This window comes from Coptis chinensis, chromosome 1 (genome assembly GCF_015680905.1).
Source record: "Coptis chinensis isolate HL-2020 chromosome 1, ASM1568090v1, whole genome shotgun sequence".
Taxonomy (NCBI): Eukaryota; Viridiplantae; Streptophyta; class Magnoliopsida; order Ranunculales; family Ranunculaceae; genus Coptis; species Coptis chinensis.
This window is the reverse complement of record NC_141456.1, coordinates 45,570,752-45,582,906: the sequence shown is the minus strand read 5'-3', so window position 1 is coordinate 45,582,906 and position 12,155 is coordinate 45,570,752.

Here is a 12,155-nt window from a genome sequence, read left to right as displayed (position 1 = left end):
CTTCCAAGCTATGATGGATTCCAATGCTTACGACCTTCATTTCCGTGAATACATCACCAACATCGGGTGGTCTTCCCTACTTCTTCGACCTGACCAAACTTATTCTCCAAGTTTGGCAGCATACTTTTATGCCAATATGGGAGACACATGATCAGCTCCCAAATGTGTATTTTATTACCCTTGTATTACTGCATTATATCCCGTCTTATGTTTAGTAAAAAAACAACTCATAGCTTTTATTGTCTTTTTCATGTTACGGAGAATTCCAGCCACTTATCATAAAAGTTGCGTCTTAGCACCTAAAGGAGCCTTAATCACACTTATTATGAAGGCCAAAACCTGGTATAAAAAAGTGCTGAAAAAGTCAAAGTCAACGGTCAAAGTCAAAGGTCAAATCCCTCAACTCAGAAGACCAGAGATGGAGGCCCTTATCTAAAAATATGGCATTCTCAGAAACCTACCTTGGTTAAGAAGAAATCAAAAAGAAAAAGAAAAACCAAAAGCAAAAGTAAAGTGTGAGGTGTCTTAAAAGTGATGGACGAGGGCAAATTAGTAAAAGGCAAAAGTAGGGGTATATAATCTAAAAGTTAAAGAGAGAGAAGACATCCATTGTTTTAAGGTCTAAACCATTTGGTTTGTAGGATTTAGTCTTGTTTTTCAATTCAAGTCTTTTACTTTATTGTTCTTCATTTTCTTTTATTTAAATCTTGTTATTTTGCTTTGTTTGTTTGTTTGTTTGTTTGTTTTAATCAATCAATCTTATCTTTTTATTCTTATTTCAATCTTCAATCAATACTTATTTCAATGTTTTCATGTCATTTACATACCAAACAGCTTGAGTTTTCACATTTTCATTAGCTTAAACTAAACAAGTCTTTACCAAGAGTCTACCTTTCTTCTTTTTAACTCCCACACTCAAACTCTAAACAATTTATGATGAACCTCACTTTTTATAATACTCTTTTGAAGTTACATACCACTTACACAGCTTCAAATGGTGCCACTGTCATGGATTGAAAGCGCAAGAGTGCTTGGTTGAGAATCTAAGGAGGAAGCACCATTCTCATCTTTCCATTTATATATTTTTTTTAAAATTTTTGTTGTTTTATTTTGTTGTTTTTCAGTACTGATTTACTTTCTTGCAAATTAGTGTTCGAGATCAACAAGCTGGAGAGGAGCTGAAGAAGTGGACAAATTTCGACAGAAGTTTGTCGGTATCGGTCGGGCGACCGCGTGGGTGACCGAGGGCCTATGTCAACATACCAGGATCTGATTTTTTTGCCAGTTTAGTTGTTTTTTGATGTATACTTGAACACCTAACCCGGATTTTGTAATAGAGTAGGATAAATCAGTGGAACTTGTTTGTAATAGTTAGAGATAAAAAGAAAAATGGAAAAAATAGAAAAAATTTTGTTTTTGATTGATTTTTGTGGATGAACATGAGTTGAACTTGGTTGAAGTTGAATACTTACCAAGGGATTAGAGTTTTCATTGCCTTGGGAAGTTCAAGTGTGTGAGGCAAGTTATGAATCATAGCTCACACACTTTGAATCAACTTGGTAATCAACACTCTAAGTCCATTTGACTCAAGCTAATCTAGATTATCAATCTAAAACTAGTTAATCTAGTAGATTAGTATAGTATTAGTTTAGTTTTAAGTTTTGGGCCCTTGAAGGCAAAGTTGTGTAAATTATCAAAAACCCAACTTGTAGGGTTTTTAAGTGGGCCTTTATTTTAACTTAAAATAGGGTAAAGCTCGAAAGGTTGGGCCTGATTCTCAGATGACGCACCAACCGATGTCGCCTTCTCCTCAAGCAGCATGTAAGCATGACTTGAGAGGTAAATTCTAAACCTCCTCGAAGCCCATGTAAAAGAATACCTTGTGTGTTCAAGCATTTGTACGTGATTGTTTGAAATTTAATTTCCCACACTGCAATTAACATTCGCGCATAAGGCTGAACCCGAGCCACATAATAACTATTGGGAAGTCATTCCCCAATGTAGGTAAATTGGATGTTTCTTGATTCTTGAAGCCCTAAACAAAAAAAAATGAATTAAAATCAATCACCTAGAGCCCAAAGTAGTCATGCTTTTCTAGAAAATGACAAAAATATAGCCATGAGGATTTAGAGTAATCAGCTACCAGATTATGGTGGACCAACTACCTTACTCACTCCCCTCTCCTAGATTCATCGTAAGTGAGATTTTTGGTAGCACACCACTTGGTGAAGTGACTGCTTACTCTATTGAGACGTGTAGTAGAGCCATCTTAGTCTCGCGCCCAATTGTTCCTTTGAACAGGGCATAATAATTTATAGACCAAGCAAATAATTTCAAAAATCAAAAAAATAAATTTCTACTGTTTGTGCATCATCATTGATTGAGCATTCATGTCTTATCAATTTGCATCACAACCATCATGGAATTACAATGCAAACCCAGAACCTTGTTCGTTTTGCGGTAGTCCTTATCATTAGTTATCCCATTGTCCATCATGTACCAAATTCGAGTCTACTACGGGAAATCCTTATGATTAGGAACTTCAATTTTCAAACTTCCCAAGTACCCCATACACTCAAGAGTTGTCTAATAATGTCAACAATTCATGGAGTTCCACCACAAATAGTCAACCACCATTCATATATCCACATGGTCAGTCAAAGTATGGTTTCACCCAATGCCAATTACCATTCATATCACCATCCATATCAAATTCATATCCCATTCCACCATCTATCACATACCAACTCTACCAAGAAATGGCCAAGCAAATAATATTAACTTAGCAAATAACAACTACCTTATGTTTTCTCAAATCCGATTCAAATAATGCCACATTTGAGGCAAATATTCTTCCCACTAGTCCAGAACCCATCGAACAAGAGAAACAAGGTGTTACTATAACAAAGCCCATTGCTAAAGCTTATCCTAGTACTCATGACCAATCAAATCCTCATCAACCTCTACCTGACTATAATGTGAATTCCAGATTTTATGACGATGACTATATGCCTGAAGTCACAGTTTCTCTCACATGCCCTAATGCATCATCACCCGTAAATGAGAAAACTCTATCAGATGAAACTCAAGAGCATATTTTGGACTCGACACACTTGGACAATGACATTGAGAAAATTTATGAAGATCTAGGCAGAGAGGACAAAGAAAATGAAGTGGTTGGAAGAGAGGAAGTAAATTCTATGGTGGAAAGTGGATTTCAATTTAGTTTGGCCATTAAAGACTTATTGATGGAACAAATTTGTGACATCGTTACTATTACAGATATGAACCACAATCTTGTGGAAACGCCAAAACTAGATGAAGAATTCTCTGAGTCATTGATAAATAGAAAAATGATAGTTTTACCTACGAATAAGTAATTAAACTCAAATGTAAGTAAAACTAGAACTGATTCATGCTTAATATCAAAGTTATCTACTCTCGTTATCAATGCAATATGTTGGAGTAGAGAATTCGTTCCACTCCAAGTTTCCTAGTTCGTGTAAGCTAACAAAATTGTGAGAGTAATGGAATTGAATTTAACTACGATGGTGAATTAACTAATCAAGATGTGATAAAAGAAATGATGGCAATTCAATACTAAATTGACAATATGAGAAGGAATTAGGGGAATTTGATTCCACCTTGATTTGACTTAATAACTTAGCATATAATTCGTTGTAATCCAAATCTTTACATTTTCACATAAATGTTGGGTATTTCTAATCCCTAATTATTCATGGTAATCTCTACCAACTAATAACTAGCATGTGAAGTAATCAGACCTATTTTCATGGTGAACTAATTACTTTCTAGAGTAGAATAGAACATTACAACCATTTCTATGCTAATACAATCAAGTTTTCATCAAGGCTTCCTCAAACCCCTCTAATGGAAGTTTTAGCCTTGATTCTTTAAACTATCATTTCTAGAACAAGAACAATAAGAACAAGTCATTATTGAATGAATAACAATTACTTTATTAATCTAATTTGAACAATAGTCTAACGATTCAAAATAAATTAAAACTGGATTAAAACTAATTTAGAACTAAGATTATGAATAACTAATTATGAATTTAAAACAAACTAAAGCTAGCTAAGTATTGAATTAGAAACTAAGTAACTTGAAAAATAAACTAAGTATTTGATTCTAAAAACTTATTCTATGAATATCTCTGAGTAAATTGAGAGCTAAGCTTTAGTCTCTTTATATAGAAGAGGCTAGATCCACAATTTCGTGCATGGGCTTAGGAGCCATATTTTGGGCTGGAAAATCTAGCCCAAAACCTCATTACTTCAGTCCACAAAGTGGTTTTCAGCTGGAAATGACTTCAACAACCTTTTCATCTACTTCTGCTCCTCTGATTGGGTCAAGTCTTAGACCATTAGAAAGCTCGTTCCGTGCCGGTCGTTTTGATGTAGGGTAGGTCCAATTTTGAGGTCTGAGTCCAAAGATACAATCTATATAAGTTTTGTTGACTTTTGGACGATATTTCTGTCCGCGTTGACTTTGACTTTTCAGCTTTGAACGGGCTTTAGAAAGATTTTTTCTCATTAAATCTTGGCCTTTAATCATAGAACTTCTTACCAGCCAACCTTTACTCCTTTATCTCACAAAAGGGATGCATTCCTACACATAATTGACTCTAATGCCTAAAATACACAAAAACACGATAACAGTAATAACTCTTACTTATTAATCACATAATTGGTCAAAAAGTAATCTTGTTAAAATGTTAAAACTAGAGTTTTGGGCTCTTATCAAACCACCCCCAAACAACATTTTGCTTGTCCTCAAGCAAATATGAGAAATTAGAATAAGTGACCAAAAATGGAGTTCTAACTAATCACGTTTCGCTGAGTGCGATTGTATTAACCATATGCAACAAGGCCTTAAACCACTAGAAATTCCCTAGTGGACGAGTTATAGCTTCGTGAGAGTTTTCCAGTGAAGGTACTCACAAACTTCATCTATACTACAACAACTAAGAAATAAAACTATTGTTTCCTTACTTATTCTCAGATATATATGCATCTCACTAGCAATGAATACAGAATAATCAAGTCGAAACCTAAGCTAATATATGCATTATAATCAGTCATCTACAAATAAACATATATGCAATGAGTAATGCTATGTAATGCACTAACAGGTCCGTTTCTGAAACTTTGGAATAGTGTCCTTAAGTAGGTCCTCACATAAATGTCAAGACAAAAATAGTTTGATTTTTCCGCTCAAGTTTCGCTACTCCAGTGTGCAATGGGCACACTTTACCTTACAATCTCAATGACACATAATGAAGCTGAGGTCGATCAAATACATCTGCCACTTACTATCACACTAACCTATTCCTAATTGAGCTAGAGGTTTTTATTAGGTATTGCAGGGATTAGGTGATGGTTTAAGAATGAAGGAAATGGATATTGAAAAAGAACCAGTCTAAGATAATAGAGTCTTCATATTATGTAATTAGAGAAAACTTTGTTCTTACTTTGCTTCTACCCTTTGTTTCCATCCTTAGCCATTTGTTTTTCTTTGGCTTTTGACTCTTTTGATTATGTTTTTGGAGTTCTAACTCTTTATTTTAATTTTTAAATTTAAAATTTTTTTTCTTTCTTTTATTTATATATATATATATATATTTTTTTCTTTGGATGGAAACTTTCTTTTCTTATTTGAAGCAACTAACAAATTCTTGATTTCAAAGATCTTTCTCTTTTCTATTCTTCAACTCTATTCTCAGACTCATTCAAAAAATGGGTAGGCTGATTTTTATTTTTATTTTGTTTTGTAAAAGGGTAAAGGATTTGCGGTTTATGAAAGGCTAAAGAAAGGCTCAGAGGGGCGACTAGCGGAAAATAATTTCATAGGGTTTGAATTTCTTGCTATATCGATCCAAAGAGGGCCTAAATTCTCGCTTAGGATATGACATAGTGATCAAGCAAGTGGACGTGTAATTTCTCTATCGGAATTTACTTCTCTTTTGTGTCATTTCTCAAATATTTCACTCATATAAGGCTTTAGGCTATATTCTCACAGGATTTGTAGAATAAGTATACTAGCCTAGATTTCAGAAACTTACTGCTAATACAAACATAGATACTCATGCAATATATTTATAGAAGGATGCAAAGATTATTACCTACATATTAACCTAAGTTTCTAAAAACTATTCTAATGCAAAAACTAATGTGAAACTTCTAGATTATTAAGAGCATAGAGAAAGAAAACAATACCAATATTCTTAAGTGTATAGCATAACTTTTTATTTATATTTTTGAATTTTCAATTTTTTTACTAGAAAACAAGTGCATATTGTACATATCTATATCCTAATAGGTGCCTTAAATTACACGTGTTTCTATGCCACCCCCAAACAAAAGCATGCTTTGTCCTCAAAGTATTGAAATAAAAAGGGTAGGAAAATACCATGGAAATGCGTGAAATTTTGGAACATCTGCAAAACAAAGTTAAAACATACTAATATAGATAAATAAAAACATACGCAACTCTATATGAGTTCCACCCGTTATGGGGTAACAAAGAAATAAATTTCTTGGGGCATAAGCAGACACGACCAAAAATAAAAACTTACCTCCTGTCCAGCATTTAGGCGTCATCATCCTCCTCTACATATAAACGAGGTCATTTTGCGTCTGACCACACCATGATAACTTGACATGCCTCTCTCCATGTATCATCAACCCGTGCTAACCTGTTAAGTGTTACTAGGTCTGATCGGGTGTAAGGAGCAACCCATTGAGGTTGTACCCTCTATCTCGGCCAAGTCATAACATGAAACAAACGAACAATGTAATTGGTGGGTCTCATAATTTCAACCCCAACCCAATCCGTGTAGCGGGTATAGAAATAAGGGAAAAAATAGCACATGATACGACAAACCAAAAAAGGCATAAGAAGGTACTTACGCCTCATACTATGGCCTCTAGCTAGACTAGCCACTAAAACCTTGGGAATGTCATATAGGAGACGTCCCTCAGCTAAAGCAAGAAAAACATCACCAGCGGTACTATGTGCAGAAGTAAACTGCCAATCCCCTAAAATATTCATCATAATGAAGAACATGGTAAGGCATACGTTTAGGGACAGACTACCAAGGGATATGTTATACTGCCCTTAGTCCATTACACGAAAAACCCCTCCCCCATAAGTCTCGTGAAAGTGCTCATAGTTATAAAGGTATCTATTATTAGTCATATATCCCCATGAGTTTGTAGGAACAGGCATAGGCAGTCCCACAACAAAAGCAACTAAGAACTTGGTGAAATCCATAGTCGTATCATTAACTATAACAGAGAACATTTGTTCTCCATCTGGTCGACAAAAGAACCTTGAATTATTATAGTAATATTCAGTAAGTTGAGGGGAATACGAGTCATCAGGACTTACCAGTAGATGTGTCCATTTTGACTAAACGATTCTATCACGGAACCATCCACCATAAGTGTAAATTCGGAACAAATCTTCAAAAGACTGCTCCAATATGATATGAGGCGGTGTCATCATAACAAATACACTCTAGAAGTGTTGCAAACAACTTTGGAAAAACTCACAAAAAATCAGAAATTTGAGTGGCTGTGAAGGTCAGGGCTCGTGGTGCACTCAGAATTGGCATGTGAAGGGCGCAGGGTGCACTCTTGCGTTGCTCGAGGTCCAGGCACTACGCGCAGGTTGCGCTTGGATTTTGCCTATGAAAGGTGCAGGGCGCGCTCTTGCCTAACTCAAGTTCCAGTCACTTCAGCGCAGGGTGCGCTCTGAAATGGCCTTTGAAGGGCACGGGGTGTGCTCCTTATACCTTGAGTGCTCTGCAGTGAAAAACTAAGAGAAAAATAAGAGTGAAAGGTGAGAGGTGTGGTTTGTGAGTGAAGAGTGAATCAATTATTGATAGGGGTTTAGTTTCTAAAACCAACATCCACAAGTTGCCAAAATTGTTAAGGCAATTGCCGAAAACAGAATATTCTAAAACCAAAACGGAAACAAGTTAGGTGCATAGTCCAAATATAAACCAATAGCTTTTTGGTTGAATTCAAAATGGCAACTTCCTAATTCTATTCATTGAAATTCCATCACTACAACAATATATAATCTTAGCCACACCAATATTGGCAACATTCCCAACAACTCATATTTCCACGGGTTGCAAAATTTAACTTCTAAAACGGTGGATAAGATAAAAGCAATGCAAAAAATACTAATACCACCCCCAAACAATTCGGGAAGGTGGGATTCATGGAAAAATCATCGCATGATTGGACACAAATCAAATTAAATTAAAAATTCAACTAATAATCAAATAGTCGAAAGCGATTACATAATCCAAATTTAACTAATAAACTAAACAACTCGGAATAAAATTCTACGAAAACAGGGAAATTTCCTAAACACATCACAACGAAACTACTCGCCATGAGATGAAGATGGGCCAGAGTCATCCGGCCTTCTGCAACGACGTTCATGCCTCTCAGACTCGTCAGAAGTAGAACTCTGACAGGGTGGCAAGCGTCGTAGCACTTCCACTTGGAACTTTCGCTGACTCTCGAGATATGCGTTCATGGATTTCTTGCGCTCTTTATCACGCTGGACTAAGGTCTCCACGGTAGTCCTGAGCTCCTCATAATTCTGATGCATGGTAGCCTGCCTAGTCCGGATGTCTTCGCAAATGGTGTTAATAGAACGCTAGCCACAGTGAATCAACACCATGCGTTCTATATCAGAATTACACTTCTCCAAGGCATTGGCATCAAAGCATGCCGTGTCCTTCTCCTCATCATCCGAATTAACATCTTCCACAACCTTATCCTCAGGCAATCACCACATCTTCTAAATACATTCCGTATAAGCAATTGCATTTGCATGCAACTTCAACATAATCCGCTCAGTTTTTGATTTCTCACCAAAAGACAACATAATCTTAGTAAGCAAAATAGGAAAGGGTGCGGTACTTACTCCAACTCCTCTAATCATAATTAACAAGAAGTCGATGATACAAAAATCATACCTCTTTTGTTGTAATACCCAAAGTACATGCAGACAAATCAGACTGATGTCATTGAACTTCTCTTTCCCAATGACATTCTTACCAACCCACTGAGCTACAGCCAGCTGGTTGGTTCTCAGAGACGACTGTCGGACGCAATACGATTTCATATTGTATTGTCCCTCCAAAACAGTCTCTCTCATCAACGCCTCTACCACCCCATACTGGGATTCCTGCACGGTAGCTACAAGGTGGTGTTTTGGCCCAATGCCTAGAACATGAGTTAACATCAAAGCACACACTTCTTTCTTCACACCATTCACCTTCACAAAAATCTTCCTACCCTCGATTTCCGTTTCTTATAAAAATTCAAAACCAAATCCTCATGGTAAAAATCATTCTCCTCATACCACAACCATTGCCAATTCCTTCTTTGCATCTCATCATTGTAAAACGGTGCAAACTGTTCCATTTTGAAAACTTGTTCCGAGAGGATTTTGCGTTTTTGGGCAATTTTTTTGTTTTTGATTTCGAAAATGGGTTAAGGTAAGTTGGAGGAGAGGTATTGAACAAAGAAATCGAAATTTGGTTTGAGTAGTTGGTTGGGTTTGACTGGTGCGATTTTTAGAGAAAAATTTGGTTTATGTTTTGGGCGATTTTTTTTTTTTTTTTTTTTTTTTTTTGGAGGCAGAATAGAGAAGAAGACGATGCGTTTTTAGGTTTTACTGTGGACTCCGATATTTTGGGCCCAAGCCCAAACAATTTCAGAAATACTCATTTTGTCCATATGCGCGCAAGGTTAAAACTGAAATTCTCGACTCGTTAACGGTCTGATTTTTACGAATGAGCTATAGAAAGGATCAGCAGAGAATTTCCAATCCAATGATCCATAAAACACTCTATTCTAACCGTGGTTGACATATAAAAAGATAGAAAATACCTCAAAGTGCGTGAATAACGTAAGTTATGCGAACAAATGAAATCTAAATTCATAGATAATGTCAATCTGAATCAAAATACGATTAAACGGCATAAGCAACAAAAATGGAAAGTTGGGAAATCAAAGATGGAAAGACCAACACCCCACCCCCAAACAAATTTTATAGAACAGAGTTTAAAAAATTTGTTTTAAACGTAGATCTTTTAAAGTCAGATTCCAGAGACTTCCTAGATTACTATTTTTATGGTTTTAATATATATATATATATATATATTTTTTATGAATAAGATTTAATAGAAAGGAAAACAATAAGCAATAAAGACGTAAATCACTCCATAGATAAACATGACTCAAAAACTGAGAAAACATGCGAGAGTGGAAAGCATGAACTACGTTAAACGTGGACTTAGGATTTGGTACTTACAGCCACACACTCCATAGGGAGGGCCCGGTTACCTGAATGGTGCACTCACCAATATATGGAAGTGAAAGGAAGTACACCAAACAACAAAGATCAGTCCTGATAGACAGGGTTCTGTAAAGGGACTTCCTCTACATCGGTGGACATTAACTCGTGAAAATATTTTAATTGTTTGCCATTGACTTGAAAGGTACTATTGTCCTTGGGATTTACCAAGGTGATTGCCCCATAAAGGGTGACTTCAGTGACCAGAAAAGGACCAGACCAACGAGTTTTTAATTTCCCGAAAAATATGCAAACGAGAGTTGTAAAGCAAGACCTTTTGACCAACCACAAACTCTTTGCGCAAGATTTGCTTATCATGAACATGTTTCATGTTAGCTTTATAATCCTTTGCGAGATCATAATAATCGCTACGGATTTCTTCAAGCTCATTTAATTGCAATTTGCGCTTGACACCTGCCTCATCAAAATTGAAGTTAAGGCTTTTTATAGCCCACATAGCACGGTGCTCCAATTTAACGGGCAAATGACAAGGTTTTCCAAATACAAGTCTAAAGGGATACATACCTATAGGAGTTTTAAAAGCAGTCCTATATGCCCATAAGGCATCAGTTAGATGTTTAGACCAATCTTTCCTATCAGAATTTACAGTTGTTTCTAATATTTTTTTGATTTCCCTATTAGAAACTTCTGCTTGTCCGCTAGTTTGTGGATGATAAGGAGTTGCTACTTTGTGTGTAACTCCATACTTTTTAACTAGGGACGCAACAACTCTGTTGCAAAAATGTGTTTCGCCATCACTAATGATGGTTTTAGGAATGCCAAACTGACAGAAAATATATTCCTTAACAAAAACAAAACTGTCTTATGGTCATTGCTACAGCATGCCATGACCTCTATCCATTTAGACACGTAGTCCACGACAACTAGAATATAAATAAAACCGTGGGAAACAGGAAAAGGACCCATGAAATCAATGCCCATACATCAAAAATTTCTACTGATGGGATTTAATGGCATCATATTATGCTTAGTGATTTGCCCAACTTGTTGGCAACGAACACACATCTTGCAATACACTTCGGCATATTTAAAAAGGGTAAACCAATAAAACCCACATTGAAGAATTTTAGCAGCTATTTCCATACCAATAAAATGGCCACCACACTCTTTGTCATGGCAGAACGATAGAACCTCATTATATTCCCACTGGGGAATATAACGACGAATAATCTGATCCGCACAATACTTAAAAAGGTAGGGCTCATCCCAGTAGTATAGCTTAACTCTGGCCAAGAACTTCTTACGTTTATTTCTTGACCAAACATTAGGAATAATATCAGAAGCTAAATAATTCACAATGTCAGCATACCATGGTGCAGAAAAAATAGCATACAGATGCTCATCAGGAAAAGAGTCAGGTATGGACTCAGAATCACTATCATCATCATTTGTTAGTCTAGATAAGTGGTCGGCAACTACATTTTCGACCTCTCGTTTATCCTTAATTTCTAAGGTGAACTCTTGCAGGAGAAGAATCCATTGGATCAATCTCTATTTAGCATCCTTCTTTGCGAGAAGGTACATAAGGGCTGAAGGTACATAAGGGTTGCATGGTCTCTATACAGCTAAAAATACTTTTTCCGTAGTTGTATAATTCCTTTGAGTATCGTTTAAAGTTTTACTAGCATAATAAATAACAGTGGACTTATTATCTAGTTTCTGTCCTAAGACAGCAACAACGACATAATCACTAGCATCACATATGAGTTCGAAAGGTTTAGATCAAT